We start from the raw sequence: 18,522 nt of genomic DNA, 5'->3' as shown, positions 1-18,522 counted from the left end.
CCATAGGAATGCATGGGGAATGTATGTGTCCCTAGTAGTTCCTGATGCGTGGGGTGTGCAGGCCCGAGTTTGGTATGTGCGGACTCGTGGGAGTGAATGCTGCGTGATGATGTGTGCGGCGTGTATGTACCTAGTGTGGAAGTGCCACTTCTAGAAGTGGGCACTTCTGTGTGCAGTGTGTCTGTCGCGTGATTGGCTGGTCATGTCATGTGACGGGCTAGGGATTCCCCAGTGTCAGGATGAGTCACCCAGTGGTGAATGGGGAGATCAGCAGCTAGATGGGTGGGAGGAGTCCACCTGGGTCCTGAATAGGACAGGGTTTTCCAAACACAATGCTGGCCCCGCCCCCTGTGGTGCGACTGACGACCCTAGCCCTTCCAGTGAATAGAGTGAGGGGCTGAGCACATCAAGGGTGCTCCCCAACCAGCTGCGACTGGTTTTCCCCCTCACCCTGAACCCAGAACAAAGGGTTTGCATGTATAAAAATGGGGCTGTGTCCCCACAGAAACTGTTCTCTGCCAGGATCCTACCTGAGGGGGGCTGCTGCTGCTGCTGGACCGGAGGACCGCCACTTGGACTACCTCCCTGCCTGGAGGCCCAGTGAGCTGGCTCTGGGTCCAGCCTTGCCCCCACCCCTGCCTTGCTGTGTGCAGGGGAGACTTTTTTTGCTGGACTTTATTACCCTTCTTAAAGCGCTGGGAGCGCTTTATTTGCAGCCCTAAGCGCCTGGGAGCGCTTTTATTTGACTGGGAGCGCTTTGTTTAGGACACCAGCATAGGGGAGCGCCTTCCGGTGTGCCTCGCTGAAGCCTCCAGTGCCTGAAAGTGCTGGAATTGCCTTCGGCGCAGAGAGCGCCTATTTCTGTGCTCTTGGCGCCAGGAGCGCTTTGTTTCTGATGGCGGGTGCCCACCCCGCTTAGTTGATTATTCCTGTGCCCTAGCGGGTGCCCACCCCGCCAGGAACTTGCCGCTTGTTTCTGCCCTTGGATACTTGAAATCCGAAGACGGGAGCCCACCCCGTGCTTCGGAGAGAGCCGTGTTGAATTCACCGCCGGCAGCCCGAGGGTTCGCTGACGTCACCTCCCTGCCGCGCTGGGATTGGTCCAGCGGCAGGGAGCATCACCCATGTGACCGGGGCCGTAGCGAGGAAGGAAGCGACGCTCTGGTTCACGGACCCAGGCGGGAGCCTACCCCGCGCTGGGACGAGCGGTGGAACAAGTCCCTCGGTGCCTAGGAGAGTGGTGCCGGCGTCCGGAGGCTTCCTGAGTGGGACTCCACCCCCAGCACTGCCGGTGACCGAGACCAGCGCCTCCAGCCGGGTGAGTGGGGCTCTGGCCGGGAGGGTGCACAAGGCAGCCGAGGGGGTTGCTGAGCGCTGGTGCGCTCCAACTAGGTTCCCCCGAGTAAGGCTCCAACGAGGCGCCTGGTATTCCTTCAGAGTCCGGTGTGACTCCAACGTCGGGGGCATTTCTGTCGCACCCAGAGCGGCCCCGGAAGGCAGCGGGTCGCTCCCACGAACAGGGGCAATTTGTTCAGAGCCGTGAAGGCTCCAACGAGCGGCAGATATTGTTCAGAGCCTAGAGGGCTCCAACGTTACCGGGGCATTGCTTACGTGCCCGAGTGGCCCCAGATGGCAGCGGGCCACTCCCACCTTGCCCCACATTAGTTACAGAGCCCGGAGAGGTTCTAGGGGGCATATCTTGTGGACTTGAGCCCACGTGGCTCCTACGTTGCCCCCAGTAACATTTTCCACAGCTGCCCAGCACTTAGTGGGCAGCTGCAACGTTTAGGTGGGGATAATTTACATTCTGGCTGGCGCAGCTGGCGCAGCTTTTCTGAACGCAGGGCGTCCTAGCCCCTACCAGGCCAGTTGGCCCAGGGACTGCCACAGATAGTGGCTATTGTGAGTTTTTGCGCCATTGTTCCTTTCCTGCACCTCTGAATGTGTTTATGCGTCATGTGCTTTGTTTTACACCTCTAAATGTATTTTATGCATCCTGTGTTTAGGTGCTTAGACCCCTACAGGTAGAGTGATACTTAGGTGGTTGTTTTCTCCTTAGTACAGGTGGTACTAGTAAGGTCCTAGTTCCCTGCGTGATATTCCTAAAGGTGGTTAGGGTTGCGTAGGTGGTACTTTCTGGTTACCAGTAGTTACTGGTTGTGTGCTATATGTTCTATTTTTAGTGCTACAGTGATTGTATGTGCTATGTTCTAAAATATTATTCCTACGTTCTATGTGGCCCTGTCCCCTGTATATATAATCCCTTGTAAATTCTGCCCGTGCCTGTTGGCACATTGTAAAGTGTGTGTTTTTATCTAATGTGTTGTGTATAATACAAAGGTTATTTTTATATAATACCTTGTGTGGAGTTTCCTTTGTGGTGGGCCTTGGGTGTTGTTGCTGGGTGCGCGCGCAAACGCTTTACACATCGCCTCAGGGATAAGCCTGTCTGCTCGTGCCAAGCTACCAAGGGGGTGAGCAGGGGTTATCTTTGGCGTGTAACTTCCTTGCCCTGACTAGAGTGGTGGTTTCTGCCTGACTTTGGCGCAAGCCTTAGCCAGCCAGAAATCCCATTTCTAACATTGGTGATCAGCGGTGGGATTTGGACTTGCGTTTGCGCTGTACCGCAGCGGCAACTGGCCACACTACAAAACTCTGCATTTAGATAAATCACATGGTATAGGGATTATTGTTTTAAAATTGTTTTTAATTGTCATTTCTTTGGAAATGTGGTTTTGTGCACTGTGAGTTAGGTGTCCCTAGCTCGGGAGGGTAGATCATCCCCCTTAGTGCATTGTGTTTCTGGATTCACCAGAGGGTGGGATCCAGTGGTGGCAGCGTAATAGTGTCCTGTACATTTGTCCCCTGCCCTGTGCCCAGAGTTGGTACCTGTGTCACGTGGTGGTCAGGTTGAGGAATCAGGGGTGGTAGAAACTGCCTTACCAGTCCGAGGGGAGGGTTGTGTGTGGATGAGTGGTGAGTGGCACTAGGCAAGTGAGTGTGAGTTCTCTGGGTTAGAGAGCTTGCTGAATCTTTTTGTGAATTGAGTACTCCTGTTAAGCTCAGACCCCTAGGTTCCCTGTGTGATCTTTTCTCTAGAACGTCTGCCAGAATGGAGCCTGCTTTTGATCTCAGTGATCTAGTTTATTACAGTATGCAGGAGTTGGAAAGGTTCTGTAGAGAAAGAAACATAGGGGTGAGAGAGTCAGACACGGTGTACGAATTGAGGAACTACATGATTGGATGGCAAGCAGATGAATGGAAACGTGAGCGCAGTGAGGAAGAAAGGGCCCGGGCCTCACACCTGGAGGGTGGTGGGTCTGTGGGGAGCCCTGAAGACTCAGAAGAAGATGACAGTACCTGGACGCCAGTAGAGAGTGAGGACCCCGTAGGTAGGGAGTCCCTTGTGGGGTCCAGCGTAGAAGATAGCGCCTCACCCCTTTCCCTGTCCCCTGAGCGCAGTGGTAGTTTTCTGGATTCCCCAGTGAGGGTGGAGTCCAGGGGGGGCAGCAATATAAAGTGCAGTATAGAGCGTCCCAGTCCCAGTTCCCCGAGTGTGGTACCTTGTTCCCGAGAGGAGGAATGTAGGTTGAAGTTCAGGGGCAGTAAGAAGCTGTCTCACCAGTCTTGGGAGGAGGCTGTGGAGGAATGTCATGATGCCCTGGTGGACTGGTTGGTGTTTAACCCGGAGCAGGATTTGGATGGAGTACTAAATATGATTATCAAGGAGCAGATGCTCAGTAGTTGTTCTCCAGGGTTGCGCCAACACCTGTTGAGGTATAACTCTTTTTGTCCATTTGAACTTGCAGAGGAAGCAGACCGCTGGGAAAGGGCCAGAGGTTCTCTAGTGTCATTAGTGAGTGATTCCAACAATAGTGGGTCAGAGATCCTCCAGCCCAGCGTGGTGGAGGAGGCTCAGTGTAGCCCAGCTAGGTCCCAGGATAGCGAGGAGGGTGTAGGGGCTCGCTGCCTGGCTCAGTGGAGCAGGAGTGAGGGGGTGACCGAGGGTCCCCAGACGCCCGAAACCCTGCCTCAGGACTTGGATGGTTTCATGAGGGAACACCAAGTTGGGGACCTAGGCTGTCCTGTTAGTCCACTTGAGGAAGATCTCTTAGTGAGTGGAGGACCTGGGGCACCTGTAACCAGGGCTCCTGTGGTTCTGGAGTCTGGCGGTACCGCTCCGGTAGGGAGGGTACAGGAGTCCAGCGTGAGTGATTGGGGGATGAGTTCCCCAGTGGAAGAGCCGGTGGGTCAGGGACTTCCCAGTTGGGCTAGGTTCCCGTGTAGTGACCAGGGTGACACCACTTCTGTTCTGGGGGATCTCCGCGCACTGTCAGGTGGACAGGGGATGGGAGATCAGCGCCAGACAGACAGTCGCTCGACATACGTGTCATTTGATAGCCTCAGGGGGATGGAGTGGAGATCCCCAGAAGTCCTGGAGTGCCAGGCAATTATTCCACCAAAGGTTCTAGGCCGGAGGTTGGAAGGCCAGGTTCGGGATCAGCCTGACCTGAAGGGTGGGACGTCTGTAATCAGCGTCCCGACCAGTTCTTCTTCCAGAGGTACCGCCCCAGTTGGTAGGGAGCAGGGTTCTGGAAGGGGGTGCAGAGGGTGGGAGAGCCCACCTCTGCCCCCGGTACAACCTGAGGGGTTAAACCCTGGGTTGGAATGGCGTTCTAGGTGTACCCCTCGCCAGAGGAGGAGGAACCCTAGGAGAAGAGGTAGGGGGAGGAGAGCCTTCCCTGAGACTCCTGGTCCGCCTGAGGGTGTAGACCCTAGGCTGGAGAACCAGTGGCAGTCTAGTCCTGTCTTTCAGAGAGGAAGAGTGGAAAATGGCCGCTATGTGCCAGGGGTTACTACCCCCCACTCTGTGGTTAGGCAACGACCAGTGGCACCTGGGTGGCCTAGGGCCTGGTCTTGGCCGCGGACAGCTTGGGAGTACCAGTGGGGTAGCCCAGTTGGTCCAGACAGTGGTGTTAGAAAGAATTCCATGGGTTCACCGTGGCGTAGAACCGGAGGGTGTCCCTGCAGTTGCGGGCCCGCGTCCGTGTTCTATCGCCCCAAGCAGGGAAGTCCATCACGGTGGTGATTGGGCTGCCCTGCGTTTTGGCTGGAAGGGGGTTGTGTTGGACTTGGCCCTTCTGGCAGGTTCACCCCTGAACTTTTTTGATTTTTACTGGTGACTTGGTGTGGTGAGTTTTTGGTTTCTGCGCACTTTCCCTGTGTCCCAGGGTAAAGTGCGTGCGTGCTCTGAGTGCATGTGGTGAGATAGGCCTGCCCTCCCATAGGAATGCATGGGGAATGTATGTGTCCCTAGTAGTTCCTGATGCGTGGGGTGTGCAGGCCCGAGTTTGGTATGTGCGGACTCGTGGGAGTGAATGCTGCGCGATGATGTGTGCGGCGTGTATGTACCTAGTGTGGAAGTGCCACTTCTAGAAGTGGGCACTTCTGTGTGCAGTGTGTCTGTCGCGTGATTGGCTGGTCATGTCATGTGACGGGCTAGGGATTCCCCAGTGTCAGGATGAGTCACCCAGTGGTGAATGGGGAGATCAGCAGCTAGATGGGTGGGAGGAGTCCACCTGGGTCCTGAATAGGACAGGGTTTTCCAAACACAATGCTGGCCCCGCCCCCTGTGGTGCGACTGACGACCCTAGCCCTTCCAGTGAATAGAGTGAGGGGCTGAGCACATCAAGGGTGCTCCCCAACCAGCTGCGACTGGTTTTCCCCCTCACCCTGAACCCAGAACAAAGGGTTTGCATGTATAAAAATGGGGCTGTGTCCCCACAGAAACTGTTCTCTGCCAGGATCCTACCTGAGGGGGGCTGCTGCTGCTGCTGGACCGGAGGACCGCCACTTGGACTACCTCCCTGCCTGGAGGCCCAGTGAGCTGGCTCTGGGTCCAGCCTTGCCCCCACCCCTGCCTTGCTGTGTGCAGGGGAGACTTTTTTTGCTGGACTTTATTACCCTTCTTAAAGCGCTGGGAGCGCTTTATTTGCAGCCCTAAGCGCCTGGGAGCACTTTTATTTGACTGGGAGCGCTTTGTTTAGGACACCAGCATAGGGGAGCGCCTTCCGGTGTGCCTCGCTGAAGCCTCCAGTGCCTGAAAGCGCTGGAATTGCCTTCGGCGCAGAGAGCGCCTATTTCTGTGCTCTTGGCGCCAGGAGCGCTTTGTTTCTGATGGCGGGTGCCCACCCCGCTTAGTTGATTATTCCTGTGCCCTAGCGGGTGCCCACCCCGCCAGGAACTTGCCGCTTGTTTCTGCCCTTGGATACTTGAAATCCGAAGACGGGAGCCCACCCCGTGCTTCGGAGAGAGCCGTGTTGAATTCACCGCCGGCAGCCCGAGGGTTCGCTGACGTCACCTCCCTGCCGCGCTGGGATTGGTCCAGCGGCAGGGAGCATCACCCATGTGACCGGGGCCGTAGCGAGGAAGGAAGCGACGCTCTGGTTCACGGACCCAGGCGGGAGCCTACCCAGCGCTGGGACGAGCGGTGGAACAAGTCCCTCGGTGCCTAGGAGAGTGGTGCCGGCGTCCGGAGGCTTCCTGAGTGGGACTCCACCCCCAGCACTGCCGGTGACCGAGACCAGCGCCTCCAGCCGGGTGAGTGGGGCTCTGGCCGGGAGGGTGCACAAGGCAGCCGAGGGGGTTGCTGAGCGCTGGTGCGCTCCAACTAGGTTCCCCCCGAGTAAGGCTCCAACGAGGCGCCTGGTATTCCTTCAGAGTCCGGTGTGACTCCAACGTCGGGGGCATTTCTGTCGCACCCAGAGCGGCCCCGGAAGGCAGCGGGTCGCTCCCACGAACAGGGGCAATTTGTTCAGAGCCGTGAAGGCTCCAACGAGCGGCAGATATTGTTCAGAGCCTAGAGGGCTCCAACGTTACCGGGGCATTGCTTACGTGCCCGAGTGGCCCCAGATGGCAGCGGGCCACTCCCACCTTGCCCCACATTAGTTACAGAGCCCGGAGAGGCTCTAGGGGGCATATCTTGTGGACTTGAGCCCACGTGGCTCCTACGTTGCCCCCAGTAACATTTTCCACAGCTGCCCAGCACTTAGTGGGCAGCTGCAACGTTTAGGTGGGGATAATTTACATTCTGGCTGGCGCAGCTGGCGCAGCTTTTCTGAACGCAGGGCGTCCTAGCCCCTACCAGGCCAGTTGGCCCAGGGACTGCCACAGATAGTGGCTATTGTGAGTTTTTGCGCCATTGTTCCTTTCCTGCACCTCTGAATGTGTTTATGCGTCATGTGCTTTGTTTTACACCTCTAAATGTATTTTATGCATCCTGTGTTTAGGTGCTTAGACCCCTACAGGTAGAGTGATACTTAGGTGGTTGTTTTCTCCTTAGTACAGGTGGTACTAGTAAGGTCCTAGTTCCCTGCGTGATATTCCTAAAGGTGGTTAGGGTTGCGTAGGTGGTACTTTCTGGTTACCAGTAGTTACTGGTTGTGTGCTATATGTTCTATTTTTAGTGCTACAGTGATTGTATGTGCTATGTTCTAAAATATTATTCCTACGTTCTAAGTGCTATTTCTAAAGAGTGCTAATTCCTGACAGTGGTCCATGTGGCCCTGTCCCCTGTATATATAATCCCTTGTAAATTCTGCCCGTGCCTGTTGGCACATTGTAAAGTGTGTGTTTTTATCTAATGTGTTGTGTATAATACAAAGGTTATTTTTATATAATACCTTGTGTGGAGTTTCCTTTGTGGTGGGCCTTGGGTGTTGTTGCTGGGTGCGCGCGCAAACGCTTTACACATCGCCTCAGGGATAAGCCTGTCTGCTCGTGCCAAGCTACCAAGGGGGTGAGCAGGGGTTATCTTTGGCGTGTAACTTCCTTGCCCTGACTAGAGTGGTGGTTTCTGCCTGACTTTGGCGCAAGCCTTAGCCAGCCAGAAATCCCATTTCTAACATTGGTGATCAGCGGTGGGATTTGGACTTGCGTTTGCGCTGTACCGCAGCGGCAACTGGCCGCACTACAAAACTCTGCATTTAGATAAATCACATGGTATAGGGATTATTGTTTTAAAATTGTTTTTAATTGTCATTTCTTTGGAAATGTGGTTTTGTGCACTGTGAGTTAGGTGTCCCTAGCTCGGGAGGGTAGATCATCCCTGTTGGACTTGGCCCTTCTGGCAGGTTCACCCCTGGACTTTTTGGCTTTTTATTGGTGACTTGGTGTGGTAATTTTTTTGGTTTCTGCGCACTTTCCCTGTGTCCCAGGGTAAAGTGCGTGCGTGCGCTGAGTGCATGTGGTGAGATAGGCCTGCCCTCCCATAGGAATGCATGGGGAATGTATGTGTCCCTAGTAGTTCCTGATGCGTGGGGTGTGCAGGCCCGAGTTTGGTATGTGCGGACTCGTGGGTGTGAATGCTGCACGATGATGTGTGCGGCGTGCATGTACCTAGTGTGGAAGTGCCACTTCTAGAAGTGGGCACTTCTGTGTGCAGTGTGTCTGTCGCGTGATTGGCTGGTCGTGTCATGTGACGGGCTAGGGATTCCCCAGTGTCAGGATGAGTCACCCAGTGGTGAATGGGGAGATCAGCAGCTAGATGGGTGGGAGGAGTCCACCTGGGTCCTGAATAGGACAGGGTTTTCCAAACACAATGCTGGCCCCGCCCCCTGTGGTGCGACTGACGACCCTAGCCCTGCCAGTGAATAGAGTGAGGGGCTGAGCACATCAAGGGTGCTCCCCAACCAGCTGCGACTGGTTTTCCCCCTCACCCTGAACCCAGAACAAAGGGTTTGCCTGTATAAAAATGGGGCTGTGTCCCCACAGAAACTGTTCTCTGCCAGGATCCTACCTGAGGGGGGCTGCTGCTGCTGCTGCTGCTGCTGCTGCTGCTGGACCAGAGGACCGCCACTTGGACTACCTCCCTGCCTGGAGGCCCAGTGAGCTGGCTCTGGGTCCAGCCTTGCCCCCCACCCCTGCCCTGCTGCATGCAGGGAAGAACTTGCTGGACTTTGTGGTGGTTTTTTTGTGTATGCCTAAGCGCTGGGAGCGCTTTTCTTTGGCTTATAGCACTAGGAGCGCTTTATTTGGACCCCCAGCGCTTCTAGAGCGCTTTCATTGTTGGCAGTAGCGCTAGGAGCGCTTTAGTTCTGCTAGCCGGTGCCCACCCGGCGTTCGCCCTGTCTTTTCCGAGCCTGAAGTCCCCTGGCAGGTGCCCACCCTGCCAGGGACATTGCCACTCCTAGCGGGTGCCCACCCCGCTTATTTGCGTACCTTTGCCCTTAATACGAAAGCGGGTGCCCACCCCGCTTCGTGACGCTCAGCGGCGGGTGTCTACCCGCCAGGGACTCTTTTCGCTGTAACCGGGAGCCCACCCCGTACTGCCACCGTCACCAGGAGCTCTGGGCCGCCGCGCTGCCTGCGGCGACCCGGAAACAAAGAGAAGTCCGGCCTTCCTGGGGGCGGGGCCGAAGCCCGGAAGAGGAGCGGACGGGAGCCTACCCCGCGCTCCAGTGAGGACATGTGGCGGCTTCCCCTGCAGGGCTCCCGTGAGTGGTGAGAGCCCTGCAAGGTCCAGCGGAGCAGCGCGCCAAAGAGAGAAGCGGAGCCGGAGGTTCGGCGGGAGCCCACCCCGCCTACCGAAGAAGAGGAGAGCCCCGCGACAAGACCAGGAGCGCCGCCGGAGTCCCGGTGAGTGGGGACGACCGTGTGGTGCTCGGAGCAAGTGCGCTCCAGGGGGGCTCTTGCCGGGAGGGGGCCGGAGCAGCCTGGTCAGTCACAGAGCGCTGGTGCGCGCCAACGGCCGCATTGATTCTTTCCGAGCCCCGTGAGGCTCCAGCAACTCAGGGGCACTTTCATTTCCAGAGCCCGAGAGGCTCAAGCGCCCAGCAGTATTTCTTTCGAGTCCCGAGGGACTCCGCGGCCACGAGTGGTTTATCGAGCCTGTGAGGCTCCAACAGGGGCAGTCCTTGGTCGTTTAGAGCCCCGAGGCTCCAACATCTGGGGTCCTGAATCTGTCGAGTCCCTGAGCAGGACTCCAACGTGGAGGCCAATCATTGTTTTAGAGCGAGTGCGCTCCAACGTGGGGATTGTGTTTTGTTGAGCCCAGTGAGGCTCCCACGTACTCGGGGGGCATTTCTCTTTTGACTGAGTGGCCCCAGATGGCAGCGGGCCACTCCCACCTTGCCCCCATTATTTCTCGAGCCTAGAAGGCTCTAGGGGGCAGTTCCTGCTGTGCAGAGCCCACGAGGCTCAGGGGGCATTTCAGTTGGTTCAGAGCCCTGGGAGGCTCCAGTTGCCCAGCACTTAGTGGGCAACTGCTACGTGTAGGTTGTGCTTTGTGCGCCTGGTTTGCGCAGCCTGCGCTGCATGGCCCTGACTTTGCTGGGACATAGGGCGTCCTTGCCCCGACAAGGCCAGTTGGCCTAGGGACTGCCACAGTTGTGGCTAATGTGAGTTTTTGCGCCATTGTACCCTTCCTGCACCTCTGAATGTGTTTATGCGTCATGTGCTTTGCTTTACACCTCTGAATGTTATGCATCATGTGTTTATGTGCTTAGACCCCTACAGGTATTGTGATACTTAGGTGGTTGTTTTCTCCCTAGTACAGGTGGTGCTAGTGAGGTCCTGATTCCCTGCGCAATATTTTCCTAAGGTGGTTAGGGTTGCGTAGGTGGTACTTACCTGATACCAGTAGTTACTGGTTGTGTGCTACATATGTTATTTTATACTACAGTATTATTCCTATGTTCTAAGAGTGCTAATTCCGGACAGCGGTCCAGGTGGCCCTGTCCCCTGTATATATAATCCCTTGTAAATTCTGCCCGTGCCTGTTGGCACATTGTAGAGTGTGTGTTTTTATCTAATGTGTTGTGTATAATACAAAGGCTATTTTTATAGAATACCTTGTGTGGAGTTTCCTTTGTGGTGGGCCTTGGGTGTTGTTACTGGGTGCGCGCGCAAACGCTTTACACATCGCCTCAGAGATAAGCCTGACTGCTCGTGCCAAGCTACCAAGGGGGTGAGCAGGGGTTATCTTTGGCGTGTAACTTCCTTGCCCTGACTAGAGTGGTGGTTTCTGCCTGACTTTGGCGCAAGCCTTAGCCAACCAGAAATCCCATTTCTAACATTGGTGATCAGCGGTGGGATTTGGACTTGCGTTTGCGCTGTACCGCAGCGGCAACTGGCCGCACTACAAAACTCTGCATTTAGATAAATCACATGGTATAGGGATTATTGTTTTAAAATTGTTTTTACTTGTCATTTCTTTGGAAATGTGTTTTTGTGCACTGTGAGTTAGGTGTCCCTAGCTCGGGAGGGTAGATCATCCCCCTTAGTGCATTGTGTTTCTGGATTCACCAGAGGGTGGGATCCAGTGGTGGCAGCGTAATAGTGTCCTGTACATTTGTCCCCCGCCCTGCGCCCAGAGTTGGTACCTGTGTCACGTGGTGGTCAGGTTGAGGAATCAGGGGTGGTAGAAACTGCCTTACCAGTCCGAGGGGAGGGTTGTGTGTGTGGATGAATGGTGTGTGGCACTAGGCAAGTGAGTGTGAGTTCTCTGGGTTAGAGAGCTTGCTGAATCTTTTTGTGAATTGTGTGCTCCTGTGTGAAACTCAGACCCCTAGGTTCCCTGTATAATTGTTACCATAACGTCCGCCAGAATGGAGCCTGCTTGTGATCCCTATGAGCTAGCTTGGCGCCAGAGGCAGGAGTTAGAAAGGTACTGTACAGAGGAAGAGTCAGAAGAGGAGGTAGAGGATGACAATACCTGGACGCCAGTAGAGAGTGAGGACCCCATAGGTAGGGCGTCCCGTGCTGGGTCCAGCGTAGGAGGCAGCGCCTCATCCCTTTCCCTGTCCCCAGAGGAGTGGGAAGATAGGAGGAAAGAAAGGGAGCACCAGCTGGCGTTAGAGAAGCTCAGGTTAGAGCATGCTCAGGCGATGGCGCAGCTGGAGGCCAGGAAGCAACAGCGAGAGACTGAGTGGGTCTTGGCGCGGGAGAGGGTAGAGGAGGCTGAGAGGGCCTCCACCAGAGGCAAAGTAGCTCTGGAGGGTAGACTATCCCCTGCGCGCAGTTTTAATTTTCTGGACTCCCCAGGGAGGGTTGAGTCCAGTGGTAGCAGCCAGATAGATTCCAGTGTAGGAAATCCCAGTCCCAGTTCCCCCAGTCTGGTACCTGTTCCCCAGGAGGAGGAGTTAAGGTTGAAATTCAGGGGCAGTAGGAAACTGTCTCACCAGACTTGGGAGGAGTTTGTGGATGGATGTGAGGAGGCAATGTTTGATTGGATTTCCACAGCAAGTGATTTTGATATACTGTGTAATCTGGTTCTCAAAGAACACCTGCTCAGTTGTTGTGTGCCAGGGTTGCGCCAACACCTGTTGGGGTGTGGATTGGCTGAGCCATTTGACCTTGCGGATGAGGCAGAGCGCTGGGAAAGGGCTAGAGGTTCTCTAGAGTCATTAGGGAGTGACTCCAAAAGTAGTGGGTCAGGTATCTTCCAGCCCAGCGTGGTGGAAGAGGCTCAGTGTAGCCCAGCTAGGTCCCAGGATAGCGAGGAGGGTGTAGGGGCTCACCGCCTGGCTCAGTGGAGCAGGAGTGAGAGGGTGACCGAGGGTCCCCTGACGTACGAAACCCTGCCTCAGGACTTGGATGGTTCCATGAGGGAACACCAAGTTGGGGACCTAGGCTGTCCTGTTAGCCCATTTGAGGGAGATCTCCTGGTGAGTAGAGGACCTGGAGCACCTGTAACCAGGGCTCCTGTGGTTCTAGAGTCTGGCAGTACCGCTCCGGTAGGGAGGGTACAGGAGTCCAGTGTGAGGAGTGATTGGGGGATGAGTTTCCCAGTGGAAGAGCCTGTGGGTCAGGGACTACCCAGTTGGGCTAGGATCCCGTGTAGTGACCAGGGTGGCACCACTTCTGTTCTGGGGGATCTCCGCGCACTGTCAGGTGGACAGGGGACGGGAGATCAGCGCCAGACAGACAGTCGCTTGACGTATGTGTCCTTTGATAGCCTCAGGGGGATGGAGTGGAAATCCCCAGAAGTCCTGGAGTGCCAGGCAATTATTCCACCAAAGGTTCTAGGCCGGAGGTTGGGAGGCCAGGTTCAGGATCAGCCTGACCTGACGGGTGGGACGTCTGTAATCAGCGTCCCGACCAGTTCTTCTTCCAGAGGTACCGCCCCAGTTGGTAGGGAGCAGGGTTCTGGAAGGGGGTGCAGAGGGTGGGAGAGCCCACCTCTGCCCCCGGTACAACCTGAGGGGTTAAACCCTGGGTGGGAATGGCGATCTAGGTGTACCCCTCGCCAGAGGAGGAGGAACCCTAGGAGAAGAGGTAGGGGGAGGAGAGCCTCCCCTGAGACTCCTGGTCCGCCTGAGGGTGTAGACCCTAGGCTGGAGAACCAGTGGCAGTCTAGTCCTGTCTTTCAGAGAGGAAGAGTGGAGAATGGCCGCTATGTGCCAGGGGTTACTACCCCCCACTCTATGGTTAGGCAAAGACCAGTGGCACCTGGGTGGCCTAGGGCCTGGTCTTGGCCGCAGACAGCTTGGGAGTACCAGTGGGGTAGCCCAGTTGGTCCAGACAGTGGTGTTAAAAAGAATTCCATGGGTTCACCGTGGCGTAGAACCGGAGGGTGTCCATGCAGTTGCGGGCCCGCGTCCGTGTTCTATCGCCCCAAGCAGGGAAGTCCATCACGGTGGTGATTGGTCTGCCCTGCGTTTTGGCTGGAAGGGGGTTGTGTTGGACTTGGCCCTTCTGGCAGGTTCACCCCTGGACTTTTTGGCTTTTTATTGGTGACTTGGTGTGGTAATTGTTTTGGTTTCTGCGCACTTTCCCTGTGTCCCAGGGTAAAGTGCGTGCGTGCGCTGAGTGCATGTGGTGAGATAGGCCTGCCCTCCCATAGGAATGCATGGGGAATGTATGTGTCCCTAGTAGTTCCTGATGCGTGGGGTGTGCAGGCCCGAGTTTGGTATGTGCGGACTCGTGGGAGTGAATGCTGCGCGATGATGTGTGCGGCGTGCATGTACCTAGTGTGGAAGTGCCACTTCTAGAAGTGGGCACTTCTGTGTGCAGTGTGTCTGTCGCGTGATTGGCTGGTCGTGTCATGTGACGGGCTAGGGATTCCCCAGTGTCAGGATGAGTCACCCAGTGGTGAATGGGGAGATCAGCAGCTAGATGGGTGGGAGGAGTCCACCTGGGTCCTGAATAGGACAGGGTTTTCCAAACACAATGCTGGCCCCGCCCCCTGTGGTGCGACTGACGACCCTAGCCCTGCCAGTGAATAGAGTGAGGGGCTGAGCACATCAAGGGTGCTCCCCAACCAGCTGCGACTGGTTTTCCCCCTCACCCTGAACCCAGAACAAAGGGTTTGCCTGTATAAAAATGGGGCTGTGTCCCCACAGAAACTGTTCTCTGCCAGGATCCTACCTGAGGGGGGCTGCTGCTGCTGCTGCTGGACCAGAGGACCGCCACTTGGACTACCTCCCTGCCTGGAGGCCCAGTGAGCTGGCTCTGGGTCCAGCCTTGCCCCCCACCCCTGCCCTGCTGCATGCAGGGAAGAACTTGCTGGACTTTGTGGTGGTTTTTTTGTGTATGCCTAAGCGCTGGGAGCGCTTTTCTTTGGCTTATAGCACTAGGAGCGCTTTATTTGGACCCCCAGCGCTTCTAGAGCGCTTTCATTGTTGGCAGTAGCGCTAGGAGCGCTTTAGTTCTGCTAGCCGGTGCCCACCCGGCGTTCGCCCTGTCTTTTCCGAGCCTGAAGTCCCCTGGCAGGTGCCCACCCTGCCAGGGACATTGCCACTCCTAGCGGGTGCCCACCCCGCTTATTTGCGTACCTTTGCCCTTAATACGAAAGCGGGTGCCCACCCCGCTTCGTGACGCTCAGCGGCGGGTGTCTACCCGCCAGGGACTCTTTTCGCTGTAACCGGGAGCCCACCCCGTACTGCCACCGTCACCAGGAGCTCTGGGCCGCCGCGCTGCCTGCGGCGACCCGGAAACAAAGAGAAGTCCGGCCTTCCTGGGGGCGGGGCCGAAGCCCGGAAGAGGAGCGGACGGGAGCCTACCCCGCGCTCCAGTGAGGACATGTGGCGGCTTCCCCTGCAGGGCTCCCGTGAGTGGTGAGAGCCCTGCAAGGTCCAGCGGAGCAGCGCGCCAAAGAGAGAAGCGGAGCCGGAGGTTCGGCGGGAGCCCACCCCGCCTACCGAAGAAGAGGAGAGCCCCGCGACAAGACCAGGAGCGCCGCCGGAGTCCCGGTGAGTGGGGACGACCGTGTGGTGCTCGGAGCAAGTGCGCTCCAGGGGGGCTCTTGCCGGGAGGGGGCCGGAGCAGCCTGGTCAGTCACAGAGCGCTGGTGCGCTCCAACGGCCGCATTGATTCTTTCCGAGCCCCGTGAGGCTCCAGCAACTCAGGGGCACTTTCATTTCCAGAGCCCGAGAGGCTCAAGCGCCCAGCAGTATTTCTTTCGAGTCCCGAGGGACTCCGCGGCCACGAGTGGTTTATCGAGCCTGTGAGGCTCCAACAGGGGCAGTCCTTGGTCGTTTAGAGCCCCGAGGCTCCAACATCTGGGGTCCTGAATCTGTCGAGTCCCTGAGCAGGACTCCAACGTGGAGGCCAATCATTGTTTTAGAGCGAGTGCGCTCCAACGTGGGGATTGTGTTTTGTTGAGCCCAGTGAGGCTCCCACGTACTCGGGGGGCATTTCTCTTTTGACTGAGTGGCCCCAGATGGCAGCGGGCCACTCCCACCTTGCCCCCATTATTTCTCGAGCCTAGAAGGCTCTAGGGGGCAGTTCCTGCTGTGCAGAGCCCACGAGGCTCAGGGGGCATTTCAGTTGGTTCAGAGCCCTGGGAGGCTCCAGTTGCCCAGCACTTAGTGGGCAACTGCTACGTGTAGGTTGTGCTTTGTGCGCCTGGTTTGCGCAGCCTGCGCTGCATGGCCCTGACTTTGCTGGGACATAGGGCGTCCTTGCCCCGACAAGGCCAGTTGGCCTAGGGACTGCCACAGTGGTGGCTAATGTGAGTTTTTGCGCCATTGTACCCTTCCTGCACCTCTGAATGTGTTTATGCGTCATGTGCTTTGCTTTACACCTCTGAATGTTATGCATCATGTGTTTATGTGCTTAGACCCCTACAGGTATTGTGATACTTAGGTGGTTGTTTTCTCCCTAGTACAGGTGGTGCTAGTGAGGTCCTGATTCCCTGCGCAATATTTTCCTAAGGTGGTTAGGGTTGCGTAGGTGGTACTTACCTGATACCAGTAGTTACTGGTTGTGTGCTACATATGTTATTTTATACTACAGTATTATTCCTATGTTCTAAGAGTGCTAATTCCGGACAGCGGTCCAGGTGGCCCTGTCCCCTGTATATATAATCCCTTGTAAATTCTGCCCGTGCCTGTTGGCACATTGTAGAGTGTGTGTTTTTATCTAATGTGTTGTGTATAATACAAAGGCTATTTTTATAGAATACCTTGTGTGGAGTTTCCTTTGTGGTGGGCCTTGGGTGTTGTTACTGGGTGCGCGCGCAAACGCTTTACACATCGCCTCAGAGATAAGCCTGACTGCTCGTGCCAAGCTACCAAGGGGGTGAGCAGGGGTTATCTTTGGCGTGTAACTTCCTTGCCCTGACTAGAGTGGTGGTTTCTGCCTGACTTTGGCGCAAGCCTTAGCCAACCAGAAATCCCATTTCTAACATTGGTGATCAGCGGTGGGATTTGGACTTGCGTTTGCGCTGTACCGCAGCGGCAACTGGCCGCACTACAAAACTCTGCATTTAGATAAATCACATGGTATAGGGATTATTGTTTTAAAATTGTTTTTACTTGTCATTTCTTTGGAAATGTGTTTTTGTGCACTGTGAGTTAGGTGTCCCTAGCTCGGGAGGGTAGATCATCCCCCTTAGTGCATTGTGTTTCTGGATTCACCAGAGGGTGGGATCCAGTGGTGGCAGCGTAATAGTGTCCTGTACATTTGTCCCCCGCCCTGCGCCCAGAGTTGGTACCTGTGTCACGTGGTGGTCAGGTTGAGGAATCAGGGGTGGTAGAAACTGCCTTACCAGTCCGAGGGGAGGGTTGTGTGTGTGGATGAATGGTGTGTGGCACTAGGCAAGTGAGTGTGAGTTCTCTGGGTTAGAGAGCTTGCTGAATCTTTTTGTGAATTGTGTGCTCCTGTGTGAAACTCAGACCCCTAGGTTCCCTGTATAATTGTTACCATAACGTCCGCCAGAATGGAGCCTGCTTGTGATCCCTATGAGCTAGCTTGGCGCCAGAGGCAGGAGTTAGAAAGGTACTGTACAGAGGAAGAGTCAGAAGAGGAGGTAGAGGATGACAATACCTGGACGCCAGTAGAGAGTGAGGACCCCATAGGTAGGGCGTCCCGTGCTGGGTCCAGCGTAGGAGGCAGCGCCTCATCCCTTTCCCTGTCCCCAGAGGAGTGGGAAGATAGGAGGAAAGAAAGGGAGCACCAGCTGGCGTTAGAGAAGCTCAGGTTAGAGCATGCTCAGGCGATGGCGCAGCTGGAGGCCAGGAAGCAACAGCGAGAGACTGAGTGGGTCTTGGCGCGGGAGAGGGTAGAGGAGGCTGAGAGGGCCTCCACCAGAGGCAAAGTAGCTCTGGAGGGTAGACTATCCCCTGCGCGCAGTTTTAATTTTCTGGACTCCCCAGGGAGGGTTGAGTCCAGTGGTAGCAGCCAGATAGATTCCAGTGTAGGAAATCCCAGTCCCAGTTCCCCCAGTCTGGTACCTGTTCCCCAGGAGGAGGAGTTAAGGTTGAAATTCAGGGGCAGTAGGAAACTGTCTCACCAGACTTGGGAGGAGTTTGTGGATGGATGTGAGGAGGCAATGTTTGATTGGATTTCCACAGCAAGTGATTTTGATATACTGTGTAATCTGGTTCTCAAAGAACACCTGCTCAGTTGTTGTGTGCCAGGGTTGCGCCAACACCTGTTGGGGTGTGGATTGGCTGAGCCATTTGACCTTGCGGATGAGGCAGAGCGCTGGGAAAGGGCTAGAGGTTCTCTAGAGTCATTAGGGAGTGACTCCAAAAGTAGTGGGTCAGGTATCTTCCAGCCCAGCGTGGTGGAAGAGGCTCAGTGTAGCCCAGCTAGGTCCCAGGATAGCGAGGAGGGTGTAGGGGCTCACCGCCTGGCTCAGTGGAGCAGGAGTGAGAGGGTGACCGAGGGTCCCCTGACGTACGAAACCCTGCCTCAGGACTTGGATGGTTCCATGAGGGAACACCAAGTTGGGGACCTAGGCTGTCCTGTTAGCCCATTTGAGGGAGATCTCCTGGTGAGTAGAGGACCTGGAGCACCTGTAACCAGGGCTCCTGTGGTTCTAGAGTCTGGCAGTACCGCTCCGGTAGGGAGGGTACAGGAGTCCAGTGTGAGGAGTGATTGGGGGATGAGTTTCCCAGTGGAAGAGCCTGTGGGTCAGGGACTACCCAGTTGGGCTAGGATCCCGTGTAGTGACCAGGGTGGCACCACTTCTGTTCTGGGGGATCTCCGCGCACTGTCAGGTGGACAGGGGACGGGAGATCAGCGCCAGACAGACAGTCGCTTGACGTATGTGTCCTTTGATAGCCTCAGGGGGAT

This window comes from Triturus cristatus, chromosome 1_1 (assembly GCF_964204655.1).
Source record: "Triturus cristatus chromosome 1_1, aTriCri1.1, whole genome shotgun sequence".
Classification (NCBI taxonomy): Eukaryota; Metazoa; Chordata; class Amphibia; order Caudata; family Salamandridae; genus Triturus; species Triturus cristatus.
Note: the sequence above shows the minus strand (reverse complement) of the source record.